Genomic DNA, 17,518 nt, shown 5'->3' with positions numbered 1-17,518 from the left:
CTTCTTCTTCTTCTTCTTCTTTTTTGTGATCCTTAACGTTTTTCAAGAGGTCGGTCCTTTACGGGTTCAACAGTGTTAACTAGGCTTTTGCTAACGCACACTGTTCTATGGCATTTCCCACATTTATTTGACTACAGAGGCCTTTTTTTTTTTTTCAGTGAGCTCGGGGAAAGTAAATGGTGACGTCTAACACTCAGATTCGTCTATAGTGTACATGTGTAACCCACCTTGGCATTCCTTTACTTGACCTCCATGGACTGGAAGAAGGGCTTGCTACCCTCCCAAATCCTTAGTACTCCACCTCAGAGGAAACCTCCCCCCCTTGCTTGTTCGTGGGAATTCCATTCAAAGGAGTCATTTACCTGCCTGGGTGTTCCTTTACAGAATCATTAGTGAGGCATGTTGAAGAATTCTTGTTGTCGTTGTTGTTGTTTTTAACACAGAAAGGAAGGCCAGAAACCACGGGAGGGAGAAGGAGTGCAAGCTGTTTTCCCTTTTCTGTGAACCCAACAATAATTTTATGATCCACATCTCTTCGGGATTTCGACCCCTTGGTTTCCTTTAGCTTTTGTCAGGAGTGCGGGGGGCTCGTGGGTCACATTGGCCTGTTGCCTCATAGCCACCTAGAGCCAGATGCCTTTTTGATTCTTGCAGGGCCTCACGCCAGAGGCTCAGAGCAGTCACTGGGGCAAGTCTCCTCGAGCTCCCTAGCCTGGAAGCTCGGGCCTGTGAGAGCAGCGTGATGACAGAGTGGGATCTGGAAGGACACGGCCCAGGTTCAGAGTTCAGCTCGCCGCTTACTGGTTGACCTTGGGTCAGTTATTTAACCTTCTTGTGTCTTGATAACCCCTCCTGTGGGCTTGCGGAGAGGCTTAAAGGAGTCGTGGCTTGTGAAGCACTTAACATGGGCCTTGACACGTGGCTCTGCCAAGTGTTGGCTCTCTTGAATATTCCCAGGCTTTCTGGTGGGCAAGAAGTCTTTTGGGTATGTATCACAGGTCACCAGACACAAGTCAACTGGCAGAAGGGAAGCACTTCCCCTGGCCTTTTAGCTCCTTGCTCCAAATCACGCCCCAAAATGGGAGCTACATGGGCAGCCAAGACTCCTACCCTTCCTAGAAGAATACACTGGCAGGTGCGAGCTTGGGCTCTGGATCTCTGGCAATTCTTGCCTTCAACCTAGTCTGATGGATGAGTGAGTGGGAAGGCTGGTCCTCTAGGAGGGAGGAACACCCGGGCCGTGCCTGTGGAGGAGGCCCTCTGGTCTGGGGAACTCGTGTGCGAGGCCTTTGGCAAAAGCGCTGACCTTTACGACGGTCTGTTCAGAGCTGTTCACGCAAAAGGAGGAGTTAGAGGAGAACTGAGCTCTGTATGGAAAAATAGAACTCCAGTGCTCTTTCCTTTCCCTCTCAAAACTTTCTCGACATCCCTTTCACTCATTAATCTTCTCCTTTTTTTAAAAGTGAATATTGAAATTCAAATTCAAGTGCCTTTTTAAAGATCTGTTTTGGAAACATGTATTTTAGTGGAAAACTCTTCAAGCCTCAATGTCTCCCAAGAAGTGAGTGTGCTTTATAGTCAGCTATTCCGGTTTTGTGGTAGCAGGATAAGTTCTATTAGGAAGAGTGCATACAGGTTTCCAGCGTAGTCGAAACGATGGAAAATATGGCATTGTCCACACACGACCTCGCACAATCAGGCCTGAATTTGCTATTAATGACTTCCTGCAGTTGTTCTCCACCTTATTTTCGTTGCCCATTGAGTTTCGCATTCCCAGGAAGTTGTATTTTTGTAGTTCTTGACAGCTTAGGTTGGATCGTATATGTTTCAAGCTGCTGAGAAATGTTCGAGGCTATTCTGATACTGAAGAAGCCGCTTTCCCATCATGTTGCTTTCCCTTATGACTGGACCGTTTTACCGGGTGAGACTTAACTAAGAAGTCAAGTGTTCTTCCAAGCCTCCAAGACAGAACATCTTTATGTGAAGTGTTTCGGGGAAGCGTGTCACGAGGCTGGGGAATGCGTTTGGTGGCAATGTTTTTTAGACGACGAGACCTCGTATTTTTATAGCCCCAGGCTTACTAAGGGTTAAAAATGTTGTTCGACCTATGACCTGGCATGTTGGCACAGGTCACTACTGAACACGCACCACGTTGTTCCCACCCCTGTTGTGTGGAAACGGGGAAGGAGAGACGCAGGCTGTAGGCTGTCTGTCTTTACCAAATCGCAGAACAGGTAATGAGCTCCAGGCGTCTTGCGTCCTAGCTTCTGGCCTAGACTCCCCAAGAAATCAGGCGGAGGAAGCTCTTTTCGTGTGGTTTTGGTGATGGTCTCCTCCTCCTTGGGAAACCGTGTTTATTTCTGGGCGAGCTTAGGTCTCGGAAGTGGGAAAGTAGGAGGTGAGGACAAAAACAAAAAAATCAAAAACAAAAAAACAATAAAAGAGGGATGGGCTTGTTACTGAGAAATGTGGGCAGAATCCGTATAGATTTTTCCTTGCCCAAGTAAGCCTGAGGATTTTGAGAACTGTTTGCAATTGGCCGTTCTTCCTTTCTTGGCAATTTGAATAACTATATGGAAAAGAAAATCTCCAGAACACTGGCTCTGCAGAGGTACCTGGGATCATATTCATGGAACTGTTTTTATGATTTTTTTTTTTGGTGTGGGTTAGTGCTGCCCCCAGAACAACCCCTATATGTCTCTCCAGGCCTTTGATGTTAGTAGCTTAGTTTTCCCACTTGAGAAACCGCCATCTTTGCGCCTCGCAAGACCCGGTGTCGGTACTCACGGTGTGCGAAGAAGAGTCCTGTGGGCATAACCAGTTTATTTTGCTAGGGTACCAAGTTCCTCATGCTTCACCGCAGTAAATGGTTTCCTAGACACCCGAAGGAGGGAATACCATCTGTGAGGTGCCTAACTTCCCACCAAGAAATAACTTCCATCCAGGAGGCCACTGAATCAGCTGTTGCAAAAACTTGAACGACATCATTATTTAAAAGCTCCTAGGGGCCAGTAGCTCTCCCTCTCTCCAGCAGAGGGTTTCCATCGTGCTCTGTCGCTTGTAGAGCCAAGAAGGTTCTTCTGGCTAACCCGACCCCAGGGGAGAGGTGCTTCTCCACTACTGGGGGGCCGCCATGACTGTCTGTGGAGGAATTGTGCTCCTGTCCGCCCCTTGCAAAGGAGCATTCGGGCAGAATGCTCACCGGCAGAGCCAGAAGAGGAGTCTGTAAGGCTCCTCACTTCAGTTCTGCGATGGAAGACCGGCTCTCTCTCCCTGCCTCCCTCCCTCCCTCCCTCCCTCCTTCCCTCCTTCCCCCCTGTCTCTGGAGGTACTCTGATGTTCACTGCTGGCTCAGCACCTTCCCGGGCTCAGAGGCTAGCCTGGGCCGAAGCAGGTGACATCAGAGGCTCTGAATCCAAAGCTCAGGTCCTGGGCCTCAAAGTCCTATAGGCCGCTGGATCTGCCCTGTATTTAAAATTCATTTCTGCTCACTAGGTTTTATTTTCTTCCTTGTCCCCTTATGTCACTGTCCCAGTCATGGTGTCCTTGTCTTACCCCATCCCCTGTATCTAACCCCCCTGCCTTGGCTTTCCAGGCAATTGCATAGTTCCTCTAGAAGTTAAGTTCTGTTCTTCTTGCTCGTCCTGAGGAGGGCTGCCCTACCCTCACTGGGACCATAAAACAGTTTGAGCTTGGGGCACCTGGGTGGCTCAGTCGGTTAAGCATCTACCTTCAGCTCAGGTCATGATCCCGGGGTCCTGGGATCAAGCGCCACGTTGGGCTCCCTGCTCAGTGGAACATCTGCTTCTCCCTCTGCCCCTCCCCCTGCTCGTGCTCTCTCTCTCTCTCTCATAAATAAAATCTTTTAAAAACACAACCCCAGCTTGAGCTCAGCACAGTGGGATTAGTGGGCTGAAGGGGTGAGCGTCTGCGTAGAGAATTCAGGGGAGGCCAAGTGCCCACGATGAGGAGGCCCAGCCAGTGGCCCTCCTGAGGGTTGGACTAGACACGTGGCCTTTTTCATTTGCTATGACTGCTGTGACAAACTGCCACAAATTTAGTGTCTCAAAACATGAATTTATTCTCACAGTTTGGAGGTCAGAAGTCCAAAATGGGTTTCACTAGGCTAACGCCAAGGAGTCAGTCAGCAGGACGTCACTTCCTCCAGAGGCTCTAGGGAAGAATCCATTACCTTGCCTTTTCCAGCTTCTAGAGGCTGCCTGCATTCTTTGGCTCACGGCCCCTTCCTCCATCTTCCAGCCAAAAATGGCTGGTCAAGTCTTTTTTAGGTCATGTCACTCTGACACTGCTCCTGTCATCACATCCCTTTCTCTGATTCCTACTCTTCTGCCTCCCTCCTTCACTTAGAAGTGCCCTTATGATTACATTGATCCCTCCTGGAGAAGCCCAGATAATTTCCCCAACTCAAAATCCTTAATCACATCTGCAGAGTCCCCTTTGCCATGTAAAGTAACATAGACACGGGTTCCAGGGATTAAGATGTCAGACCTCTGTGGGAAACCATTCTTCCTACCACACAGGCATTGCTGGAGGTTGAGGAATGGTGAGATCCCGGGGTTGGGTTCTCCACACGGATACTTGACATGGCGGAGGAGGACCAGGGATCCGATGGACTGGTAAACTGCTAGCCAGGTACGGAAGTCTTCACAGATTTCAAATGAGGAAGCACAATCCCTTTTGAGAATTTTGGCTGAAAGAAAGCCATACAGGTCTGCAGTCTGCAATTTCAATTTGGATATTTTCTTGAATTCTTCATAATTAAAAAAATTTTTCCCACACAAAACTCCCTCAGTCTGGAGTTCTTGTAAGTGGGCACTGCTCTCAGACTTGAGGTGTTTCAGGATACAAGCTGGCCAGACACTTAGCAGGCACTTAGCCAGCTTCGGCCTATGGAATTTTCCACCCCCAGCTAGAGAAAAGAGTAGTGAGGTGTGTGTGTGTGTGTGTGTGTGTGTGTGTGTGTGTGTGTACGTGCTCACACGTGCGCCAGTGTGTGTGTGTTTAAAAGAGAAAGAGATGGTTTCACATCACAGAGAATAACTCTTCGGTTGACTAGCCCCAAGACACCTCTCACGTGTGCTATGTGAGAGACACTTCACTCATCTGGAAGGTCAAGATAGACCAGGCATGGCCTGCCTGCATTTCCAAGGTAACTGCAGGACCCTTTTCCAGAAATGGGTTTCTAAAACACGTGATTGGAGAACCAGCTAGAGGGACTGGAAAATCTCTCTGATCTCCTGGTTTCATGATGATTTCAACTGAGAGAGAAATTGAAACTTCCTCTCTTCGCCCAATCCGGTCGCTGCCATCTTAGAGACATACCACAACAACTCACTCACTGGCTGATCACATGGGCACCGGCCCTCCTCACCCTGGCAAGGGTAATATCCCTGATGAGCTGGAGGCAGAGAGCTTTACTGCTGTGAAGGAAGCTCTATCATAGATGTGGATTGCATTTTCTATTTTTACATCGATTCTAATCGGCCATGACTATATTTCTCTGAGGCCCGGCCTAGAATTTCTCAGGCCCTTCGGCTAACCTGGCTGTAGTACACTGAAAATTGTGTAAAAGGTTGGGGGACCCCCCCCCCCGATTTTGTTTACAAAATCTACAGGGACAAAAGCTGCACTAACCATCTTTACTTTCTCCAGCTACGTTTTTCCTTTCTTCCCCCCTCCGTAGGAAAACAGTTCCAATTCTCCTTATCAGCCATCTCACTGAAAACATTCAGATGTTCTCAGTGGAATTAGCTTAAAAATGGTTTCTAATGTATGCGTGTACTACCAATCTATGCTAATCTATAAAAGATGGAAGACTTGTTAACTGGAGTCCTGTTTAAGTCTTCTGTAGAAATCAGTGTTTCCTCCAAATGATAGGCTCTTTCCCTTCAGCCTGGCTTATTTTATTTTATTCTGTTTTATTTCGTATTGTTTTCCTGATTTACTGCTTTCTGTTTCAGGGCTTTTTCCTTTTTTACTGGCCCTCCTCTGAACTTCGTGGCTTATGGGTAGTGTGCATTCGATCAATGAGCTTCGCGACAGAGTCGATGCCTTAGAACTCTGGAACGTGTGGGACTGTGGTATATACCAGAAGGAACTAGAAACCAAGTGTGCTGTTGGAGAGGGAGCTGGGGGTGGGGGCTGTGCTGAGCTGTGGACGGTGACTGCCTTAGCTGAGAGAAAAGATAGATACTTTCCTTCAGTGCGTGCCAAAATCTCAAGGGAAATGCTTTTAGAATGGTTGCTTGAACCGAAGCAGAGAATCTATTTCCACTGATTTCTTGTTGAAGGATTAAATCTACGGAGAGCAAGGTGGAGGGGGCATGGGACTTAATCCGAGGAAACTAAAGGATACAAAAAAGTTCAGACTGAAGGGAGGGTTGTGTTTTTTTGTTTTGTTTTGTTTTTTTCATTGTAATAGACCAGGAGACCAGAGATTAAAATATGAACTATATTTAATGAGCATAGCAGTCTATTTTTAGATTCAGATAGGAAGAGCCTCAAACCCTTTAGAAATTGTACTAGGTAAATGGAACGGTTTTCTCGGGGCCCACAGGGGTGAGTAGACTTTCTTTCAGGGGATAGAGGCCGTGTATACTGTCAACTGGCATCATTCAGGACCCCCACGAGTGAGTGAAGGAATGTGGTGGATTGGATACTGGGGTGCAGGTGTAGATGGAAGTCGGAGACTTGTGACCGCCAGAGACGTGTGGAGGCCAGCTTTCTTTTGGGAGCCAAGGGGGGAGGGCCTGGTGAGCCTGCCCTCACTTCCTCCGTCCTCAGGTGGAAAAGCAGTGACAGCCCACCCCTGGGCCAGACCCACGTTTCTCAAGGCAGCAAACCCTCCTAGATGGGAATGGTAGCAATGGCGGTTGCCCCTCCTAGCCCTTGAGATTTTCTCTGAGACTGGCCCCCTCTGGGCCTGACTTTCTCTTACTCGACTAAGTCCTCTCCCTTCCACATTGCTTTCTGCCCCTTCCCACCTTCTGCTACCCTCTAACTGTTCTCCCCTCCTCGTGATTTTCCTCAAGTGCTGCTGGTGGTGGCCTTCACCTCTCTGCACTGCCACCTTCTGGGAAAATCTGTGTATCTGGCTCCCTGGTCCAGCCCCAGTGCCAGAGGTCTCCCATAGCCAGCCTTTCGCTGCTCCCTTCCGCCATGCTCTGGGGAGCTTCCTTCTGAGGTGGGCACGCTCCCACTCTCCCTTTCTCCTCTTTTTCTCACCTCTTCCTTCCCCCTCTCCTCAGCGTTTGGCCACAAAGTGTTCTCCAGGGGACAGAGCCATGTTTATTTTTTTTAACCTTTTCTTTAGCCAAGGATGGAAAATTCCAGAAGCCTGAGCTAGTGATGGCCGGGTGCCTTTTCTGGAAATCCAGTGGCCTGGATGCCAAGGAAATGTCGTGGAGCTACACATCTGGCAAGGTTGTCCCCTAAACTGGCCTGGCTTTGGACTCAGTTCCAACTAAAAGAAGTGGAGGTTCTAGCTGCAGAATTATGGAATAAGAATGAAGAGTTTAGGAAATGAGATAATTTAAAAAAAAGAAAGAAATGATATAATTACAGATACAGAGCCCAGTTTACGTCACTTTGTTTTTTTCTGCTGGGTTTAGTTGGGAAAGAGTGGCCTTTGGCTTAGTAGACCTTTCAAAAGTGAAGCATGATGAAGTTCCCGTGGCTTACTTTAGCGGAGGATTTTGCTCTGTTGGGGCCATTATTTGGTACATTTCGGAGTGGGTTTCCCGGGGAGGGCAGGAGCATCCTCCCTGTTGACACCAGATGGAACTGAGGAAGTCCATCCCATCGTCATGTTTCTTGCTCCCTCCCTGGAGGAACCATGTAAGCAGGATTTCGTCCCCATGTTCAACACAGTTCTTGTCTTGAAATAGCTAGAAAGCCACTGCCATGCTGCTGCTTCTCAGGAGAATGAGGGGAAAGAACAGAATCCTCAAACCCAGAAAAATACTACCTCTACCTGCATTGGCTCGGCATTGCTCTAAGCAAGCACCCGGATTTCTTGGTGGGGCCTTCACGCCCCTTCCTGTCCACCAGTAAGGCCTGGCCCACCCTTCAATTCTCTTCTCCCGCCCCATCCCTTCCCACGTTCTGGACATTGGCCACACTGGGCCACTGTGGCTCCCCAAGCACACTTGCCCCCTCTTTCCCCTCCAGTGCCTTTGCACATGCTGATTCCTCTTCCTGGAATGCCCTTCCAGCCCCTTCCCTGCTCCAGGGAATCAGATCTGTCCTACAGGGTTTAGGTCAAATGGCCATCTCCCCCACCCCACCCCGCATTTGGAGCACATTGCTCCTTCTGCAGGCTTATCCCCTGCTTCTAGTTGTATTGATTTCTGGGGGGCTGCTGTAACAAGTTACCACAAACGGGGTGGCTTCAAACAACACGTTTATTTTCTTGTAATTCTGAAGGTCAGAAGCCCGAAATCGGTATCCCTGGGCCGCCCATCCACCCGGAGAATTTAGGGAAGGATCCGTGCCTTGCCTCTCCCAGCTCTGGGGGCTGTCAGTGTTCCTTGGCTCGTGGCTCCATCACTCCAGGCTCTGCCTCTGTGAGCACATGCCTTCTCTTCCCTTGTGTCAGATCTCCCTCTGCCTCTTTCCTATAAGGTCATTTGTGATGGCGTTTGGGGCCCAACCCAGTAATCTGGAATGATCTCCTCACCTCGAGACCCTTGATTTGTGTAAGGACCTTTTTGCCATAAAGGTAACGTTTGCAGGTTCCGGAGATGAGAATGGGGGTCAGATCTTGGGGGTGGGGGGGCATGTTTCATCCTACCACACTAGTTCTCTAGCTTTAGGGAGAATTGATTTCATTCTGCCCAGAACTACGGTTGACAACCTCTCCTGCCCATTGGAGTGTAAATGCCTTAAGGAGCTGGCAGGAGAGTGAAGGGAGCTCGTGGATACTAGCCAGAGCGCCAGCTGCAGCCAGCGAGTCCCTGGACCATCTGTATTGCCCTGGGCACCCGATTTGCCTCAGTGGAACTTCCTTGTGCTCCTTTGTGAAATGGAGATAAGGGTACCCAGCCGCAGTAGGCCTGGCAGAGTTGTTTATAACAGCAAAACCAACAACCCACCCCCACATTTAAACACCCTCGATGTGCAAAAGTAAGGGATTGCCCAAAGGTACACCCATACACCAGAAATCCATGCAGTTGTTAAAATGACGTTACTGAATTCCCTCTGTGGCCTCAGTTTCCTCATCTGTAAAATGGAGATGATAGTTCTGACCTCAGCAGGCTCTTGCAAAGATCCCGTAAAATGCCACAGTAAAGCACCCACAGCCGGGCCTGGAACATAGCAAGCGCTGAATCAATGTCGTTATGTTCAAAGGAAACATGCCCCGGAGATGGGTGTGACGGGGTGTGTGTTTTTATAGTGTATGTGTGTATATAGACTATGAACAGTATGGGGGCGCCTGCTCAGTCGGTGAAGCGTCTGCCTTTGGCTCAGGTCATGATCCCCAGGTCCTGGGATTGAGTCCCGAGTCGGGCTCCTTGCTCAGTGGGGAGTCTGCTTCTCACTCTCCCTCTGCCCCTCCCTCCCCGGCTCGTGCTCCCACTCTCTCTCTCTCAAATATATCAATACAATCGTAAAAGAAAAAAGATATGAACAGTACGTCTTTTTGGATGGTGGGATTAAAGTTGTAGTCTTGCTTTGCTTTCTGTTCTGCAAATGTTCCTTTATTTTGCATGGAGTGTGTATTATTTTTGTAATCAGAAAAAGTAGAATTCCAGACCAGTTCCATACTTACCTTTCAGGCTTGCTGTATTTATGTGTCATGTATCAATATATATGTGATATGTCATATCTGTATCATAATTAGCATGGTGCTATTATGGTTAAGATAATTTCTCCTCTAATATTGCAGCTCCCTGCGCACTGTTTTGCACACCTCATGGTCTCGGTCTGTTGAATCAGTGAATTGAGGGTGGTCTAGAAATTACAGACTTCCAGTTCCCATTTGCTTTTCATTCCTGTCTGCTGAATGAGTCCCCAGGTTTTGATCACAGCTCATATTCTACAAAGTGAAGTTTCAAAAGGTATCTACATTTAAACACACAATATATATGCCTGCATGACTACGTGTATCTGTATAATATATTTTTTTTAAGATTTTATTAGAGAGCACGTGCACGAGCAGGGGGAGGGGTAGAGGCAGAGGGAGAAGCAGGTTCCCCGCCCAGCTGGGAGCCTGATTGGGGGGGGGGCTAGATTCCCAGGACCCTGAGATCATGACCTGAGCCAAAGGCAGACGCTTCACCCACTGACTGAGCCACCCAGGCGCCCCTATTTCCTGTTTTTTTAAAATAAACTTTGAGAGGAATAAATGCCTACCTTGAATTTCCTAAAATGTAAATTTCAATTGCTCTCAACCTCCTTGCATGCGGAATGTGCCTCAGGTTGCTGAAAATCGCAGCCATCCTTTACTGGCATGAATAATATCAATCACTAGAGGGACTTAAATTTCAAGTAAAGCTAATTAATAGTCGATAGGCATGGATACTGCAGAGATTTCTGGGTGCAATTTTCCTGATTTTGCACATGCTGTGTCTCCGGTCTTCCGTTTAAAAATAATCGTAGACTTCTTGCGGCTTTGGGAACACACGGATGGGAGAATGAGAAATTAGGAGCTTTGAAATGGAAGGTCTTGCCTCTGACATTTAAGATCATTAGATTACGGTGCGCAGCTTGGCGAATGGGGCCTTTCTCCCTGGGTACACAGTATGCCTTTCTTCTCCCATCAGCACGCATGTCCTTGAGTTTCTTTCTTTCTCGTGCCTTCTCTTCTTCTGTCTTCTCCCCGCTCCCTTTTCCGTTGCTCACTTCCTTCCCGCCTCCCACTCTGATCATTATGTCAAACCGACCCACAAAAATCGATTTATTGTATTTAAACTGGGTTTGGAACAGTTCTTCTTCATCACTTGAAAAGGAGGAGGGTGGGAGGCCCGACCGGCCAGAGCACGGTGGGTCTATTCTGTAGGGCGCTGTCATGGGCGATACACGCTGTTAGGTGTTTGTTAAAGCCCGTAGCATGGACGAGAGCAAGAGTGAAGCCTGATTTGAACCGTGGACTCTGGGTGATGATGATGACGATGATGGGTGAATGTGGGTTCATCGGCTGTAACCAGTGCGCCTCTCCGGTGTGGGATGCTGATCATGGCAGAGCTGCTGGGAAGGGTGTGTGGGCTGGGGGTGCACGGGAACGGAACTGTCTGTACTTTCTGCTCCATTTTGCTCTGAGCCTAAACCTGCTTGAAAAAAAGAAAAAAAAAACCTATTTTTACAAAGTAAGATGCATGAAATATGGCGTTTTTCTTTTTGTGAAAAAGAAACTTACATGTAGCTCTTTTGTGCTTCTGTGGACCACTCATTCTTCCTGCCTGTCGGGGGTCCTCGTTTTCTCCCCCCATCCCTGCTAGTTTGGAAGGTTGTTTTCCCCGCTCTCTCACCAACTGGTTTGGCATGAACAGGAAGACTAGCCGGCGCGGACTGAAGCCTTTGAAGGCTGAGGAGGAAGAGTGCTAGGTAAAAGCAAAGCAATTGTGGCGTTAGAATGGGGAGTGATGAGTCAGAAATGTGCAGCTCGGCTCCTCACTGGGTGACCCTGGAAGCCGCGCACCACACCCCCCGAAATGGGTCCTGGAAGCTGAAATCACGGGGTGAAGACGTACCTGCTAATCAAATTCAAGCTTTGGTACAGCTGTGTTTGCTCCGAAGCCCACGTGCAAATCAAATCATTTAGCATACATTAGGGGAATCTCATTTTTGAATAAACTTGATTGGAATCCTTTGGCAAGGCAAAGAATCCTTTTGTCATGCAAATGAACACCCACTAATTTATATCTTTTGGAAGGTAGGATTTAATGGTTTGGGTTTTTCTAGCTCCCGTGCCATTTAAAATCAAATTGTTTTGGTGCCTGGGAGAGTAGCATCGCTCTGGAAAGTTGCATTAACTCCTTCAGCGCGAGGAAGCAATTCAGTCAAGTATTGTTTCTGGGAACTAAATAATACCCTTGTCACCTGAAAGATTTAAAATAGCCTTTGTAAGTGGCTCCTTAGTCTCTGAAAGAACATGACTCATTCCTTCATTGTAACCTGAAAGAAATCCAAGTGTCAGAAGATGCTTGGGGAATGGACTTGAATTATACTTGTACACATCAGTACTAGAAGTTTTAAATATTAGGAAACCAATATGATATGGGTTAAAAGTTGATGGTTGGAGTCAGCGTATTAGGATGTGGCCCAAAGAGCAAGGGTGAATTGGCAGTCCTTTCTAGAATATTCCTTTGGGAAATGTTTGCTGGCTGGGTTCAGGGTCTTGAGCTCCTGCTGTACTCTGGGTACCACAGGTTGTCTTATATTTTGTCCAGGGTGCCCTTCCCTCTTCCCCCTACTACCCTCACACCAGCCCTACCCCCACCGCCCTGACACCCTGCATTTCTGGCTGCCCTGTGTTTACACATGGCCTCATAATGGTGCTTCTGCCAGCTTTAGGGAGGGTTGCTGCCCCCCTCAAACAGCCTTTGGATCCATCTTCTGCACATGACCAGTGGAAGGAAGCTGTGTGTTAGAAGGAGTCTTGCGTTAGTGCTGGGAGATAGAGCGCATTCCTGCACCTCTTAAAACCCATGTTCTTGACAATATAAAATGGGGCTGTGGAGGGTGTGGTTCTCCAAGCCTGGGTCAGCCTTTGCCTTTCATTGACCTCAGTGGATGCCACTTAATGGAAAAATATGATCAGGGTTCACCCTATGGAATCATTGCTTAATATTGTAGATGACTCATTGGAACTAGTGTGTTGGAAAATCACTTCCAGATGTGTAGCAGAAACTTTTCCAAAAGGAAGAAATAAACTCTGGAAAACTGGGTTAGTTTTCTTTTCTCTTTTTATGATCTTAGGGCCAGAATCAAATCTTCCTGTAGATGGTTGGCCAACGTGTATTTGGAGTGCTAAGTAGCAGGACCCAGTTCACTTGCTTTTAGACCGGCACCCACAGAGGTGGGGGTGCTGCCTTCAGCCCGCCTCCCTATCCCATCCCCGCCCCGCCCCGCCCCGCCCCACCCCACCCCCATCTCCCATCTCCCATCTCCCATCTCCCATCTCCCAGCAATGAATGGCCTGAAAGCCTTACCTGGTCCCTGAGGCACTGACCTCATTCTTTACCATTATCAGCAAGCGTTTCTGGAGCCTTCCAGGCTAGGTGCTGGGAAGGGTGGGAGGAGGACTGTCCTGTTGGAGAACAGCAGAGGTACAGGTGAATACTGCGGAGCCTGTGAGCTCTGGTGTCAGCCTCTGGCCGGAAGTGTCACTTCCTGGTTGTGGAGTATTGGGATAGTTACTCCACCTTTCTAAGTCTCAGTTCATTGGTCCATCAAATGGGCGCGGCGGGGATCATACCTACTTCCTAAGGGAAGTGTGAAACCTAGATGAGATGGGCCATGGTAAACACTGGGCACTGGCTAAGTGTCAGCTGTTACCATTTATCTAATTTGCGTCCCCCTCCCATGTGTTGTGTACATGTATGTGTGAGAGAGAGAGAGAGGGGACAGGAAACGTGAGTTGGTGACTGATGTCCTCCAAGGAGCACCCAGTGTTGGAGTGTTTGGATTCCCTTTAAGTGGATTTCACTCCGGGTCGGCGTCGGTGATTGGCGCCCGGCTCTTGATCTCGGCTCAGGTCGTGATCTCAGGGTCGTGATCTCCAGCCCTGTGTTGGGCTCTGCGCTGCGGGTGGAACAAGCGTGGGGTTCTCGCTCTTCTCTCCCTTGGGCCCCGCCCCACCCTTGCAAGGGCTCACGTGCACGTGCGCTCGCTCTGGGGCGGGGAGAATTCACTGGCTTCTCAGAACTATTCTGTGATGTTTCCGTGGGGCCCTCTTAAAAGAGGTAATGTGTTGTCATCTCCTTGGAGGCACCAGATGACAGGTCTTGCCGATCATGCCATATGGTCAAAAGGAAAATATTTGTCAGTAGCCCAGCCCGGAGCCCCTGCAAAAGCCGAGCCTGCTTTCAGCAAGGTGTTTTTTGGGAAATGCAATCTTGTAAGTTTTCCACCCTGCTTATGTTTTCACAACTCACCTCTCACAGTCTTGGACCACATGGCATTTGTAGTTTTGTTAATGAATCACGAAATGCCTTTTGTATACTAGAATGTGATAAAAAAAAAACATTCCCAAAGCTTGAGGAAGCCGCCCGACAAGGCAAAGATCATAGCGTTCCCGTTCAATAGAAATATGTGTCTCCATTCTTTTGAAGAGTTAAAAATGGTTAAGAATTCGTGAGACTGCCGCAGAAGGTCCAGAGGTGGTGAAGAGCGTGTACCCCTGAGTTAGACGGCACCGCTTGGCATCCTGACTGTATTAGGTATTGTTTCTTAAAAGAGAGCAGCCTGGGGGTGGGGGGCAGAGGGAGAGGGAGAATCCTAAGCAAACTCCCCCGCTGAGCACTGAGCCCGATGCGGGGCTCGATCTCACGACCCTGAGATCCTGACCTGAGCCGAAATCAAGCGGCCGTTGCCTAACCGGGCGCCACCCAGGCGTCCCCTGACTATATTCGTTTTCTATTGCTGCATGGCCTATTACCACACATTTAGCAGCTTAGAACAACGTATTTCATAGTTTCTCTGGGTCAGAAGTATGGGCTGGGCTCAGCGGGGGTCTTTCCTCAGAGTCTCACAGGTGTTGGCACGGCTGTGTTCTCCTCTGGAAGCTCAGGGGCCTTTTCCGAGCTCCTTCGGGTTGGCACAGCTCGGTTCTTTGTGGTCATAGGACTGATTGGTCCTGTTTTCCTGCTGGCGGCTGTAAGTGGGCGTGGCTGTTAGCTCATAGAGGGACACCTTCAGGTCCTGGCCGTGTGGGTGTCTCGTACCATGGTAGTCTGCTTCTAAAACGCCAGCAGGTTGGGGCGCCTGGGTGGCTCAGTCGGTTGAGCGTCTGACTCTTGGTTTTTGACTCAGACCATGATCTCGGGGTTGTGACAGCAAGCCTTGCCTGGGGCTCCACACTCAAAGGGGAGTCTTCTGGAGATTCTTTCTCTCCCTTTCCCTCGCCCTCTGCCCCCACTCTCTCTTTCTCCAAAAATAGACAAATAAACCTTTAAAACAAAAACCCAGCAGGTAATTTACTCTTTCCAGGAAGGGCCCAGTCCCCCCTTCTAGGGGTCACCTGATTAGGCCAGGCCCACCCAGGATCATCTCCCTTCTGATTGACTCACAGTCAATTTATTATTCACATAATCAAGGGAGTGCCACCTCATAATCTTCACAGGTTCCACTCACATTCAAGGGGAGGGGATTTTACCAGGCAAGTAGACTGTGGGAAGGGATCTTAAGGGGCATCTTAGGATTCAGCCTACCATGTTGCCTGTATCACCCACTCGGGCAAGTTGCCCAACCTCTCTTAGTCTCAGCTTTCTCACTGCTACAGTCTGAGTAACGATAGTATTTTCTGCCTCGTAGGATTCTTGCGAGAGTTAAATGAGGTGTAAAACACGTGGTGCATTTAGCACGGAGCTTAGCAGTCTTGCCATAAGTGCTAGAATTGTGGCAGAGAGGAGCTGCTTTTCCTTCTCCGCTCTTACCTTTTCTCTTACCGCCCCCCATAACGAGATGGCTTAGTAGGTAGAGCAGGTGAGCGTACACCAGAGAAGTTGAGGGTTTTATCTCCCTGATGATTTAAGTACAAAAAGGGGTTTCCTAAGAATAAAAGTTATTGAACACAAGTTTCTTCTATTATTCTTATTTCATTTCATTCTATTTTATTTTTAAAGATTTATTTATTTAATTTAGAGAGAATGAGAGAGAGAGAGTGTGTGTGTGTGCGTGTGCATGGGCACGAGTAGGTTGAGGGGCAGAGGGAGAGAAACTCAAATAGATTCTGTACTGAGCATGGAGCCGGATGTGGGGCTCGATTCCATGACCCCACAACGCCACGGCCCCAGGATCATGACCCGAGCTGAAATCAAGAGTGGGATATTCAACCAACTGAGCCACCCAGGTGCCCCTATTTTTTTTCTTTTCAAAGATTTTATTTTTTAAGTAATCTCTATACCCAACTCCAGCCTGAGACCAAGAGTCGCATGCTCTGCCGGCTGAGCCAGCCAGGCGCCCCATAACACAGATTTCTCAGCCAGCTGGTTAGGAATGTCTAGGTGAAGGCCTTCCTCCAGATACCCTTCGGACTTGATTCTTCGCTAGATGAATGCGTGTGCACTACTCAGTTCATGCTCTTCCCCGCCCTGGGGTTTGAGGTATGTTGCCTAGTTAAAGGAAAAGTTTCAGATTATTCGTCTGCTTAGGAAAAAAAGCAGTGATCCAGATCAGTGATGGAGAGTTGAGAATGCCTTTGATAACAGAGACTTCTTAGGGCAGGAAATAGCAGTTTAGAGGCAGGACTCACACAGGGTTTCTAAATTTTAGTCTGAAGATACTCAGCAGTTCAACCTGTGACCAGTCCTGAAATTTAGAGTTAATTTATTCCTAGAAGCTGCTGAAGCACGGTCATTTCAGGGCATTTGAGTATGGTTTCAGGGCCATCCTAGAAGAAAATGAGTATGTGTTGCTTCTTCCCATTGGCCGTAGAAACTGATTATACTTCAGAATACTTGCGAAATAAATTCCCACGTGACCAATAGTTGTTTAGAAGCCCTATTTTGCTGGTAGGAGTTGAGGGGAGGGCGGAGGGGGCAAAGAAACAAAGGGCAGAGACCCAAGAAAGGCCATGCGTGCAATTGACAAACACTGGGAATCTCTTCCGGAGAGTTTGATTCTTCAGGACGGAACTGATCTTGGATGTCAGTTTTCACAATTATGACTTTTAAACGTTCCGTTCCATTCAGTAGTAACAACTCTGAGTGTTTAGCTTGCGGGTGAGAAGTTTGGAAGTTTGAACCAGCCAGCGGAAGGAGAGCTTATGAGGTGCCTGCTGGGTGGAACTGGGGAACCTTAAAAGTCTACGGGATTCCCCTCTCCCCACCGTCCCGCCTGCTGCCCCCCCCCCCCACCGACCACACCCGGCCTGAGTTCCCTTTCCATGACTCCCTAGCATACAAATGGCCTATAGCGTTAGCTGCCGAGGGAGGAGCCATGGTGGGGGAGGAATTATGAGTTGTTACCTCATTGAGAAGATGGCAGTTCGTGTTCCTGCACCCACCCGGGAATGTCTAAAAAGAGGTATGAGGATTCCCTTCCTTTTATCTATACTTGAGGCTGCCTGTCTGCTCCCTAAAAATGTTATCTGTACATCCTTTAAAAAATAAAGTTGATTAAAAACTTTTGTGTACCAGAGGATGCCATCAAGAGAATGAAAAGGCAACCCACAGAATGGAAGAAAATATTTGCAAAGCATATATCTGATAAAGGATTAATACTCAGAATGTACGATTTTAAAAGCCTCAAAGAACTTGAATAAACATTTCTCCAGAGAAGATGTGGCAAATGGCCAATAAGCATAGGAAAAGATGCTCAACCTCACTAAGCATTG

The 17,518-nt window shown here is 48.3% G+C and overlaps 1 long non-coding RNA gene across 1 annotated transcript; it reads right to left on the bottom strand.

Moving 5' to 3' along the window:
• Window positions 1-6,496: 6,496 nt before the first annotated feature.
• LOC121102504 lies at window positions 6,497-10,424 on the bottom strand. Its single transcript, XR_005834555.1, has 2 exons — window positions 10,294-10,424; window positions 6,497-9,267 (listed from the first exon to the last, which is right to left on the bottom strand). It is a non-coding gene; the product is annotated as an uncharacterized LOC121102504 (long non-coding RNA).
• Window positions 10,425-17,518: the final 7,094 nt, after the last annotated feature.

This window comes from Ursus maritimus (assembly GCF_017311325.1).
Source record: "Ursus maritimus isolate PB19 chromosome X unlocalized genomic scaffold, ASM1731132v1 scaffold_X1, whole genome shotgun sequence".
Classification (NCBI taxonomy): Eukaryota; Metazoa; Chordata; class Mammalia; order Carnivora; family Ursidae; genus Ursus; species Ursus maritimus.
The sequence above is the reverse complement of the archived record's forward strand: the minus strand, read 5'-3'. Positions and strand labels throughout refer to the sequence as shown.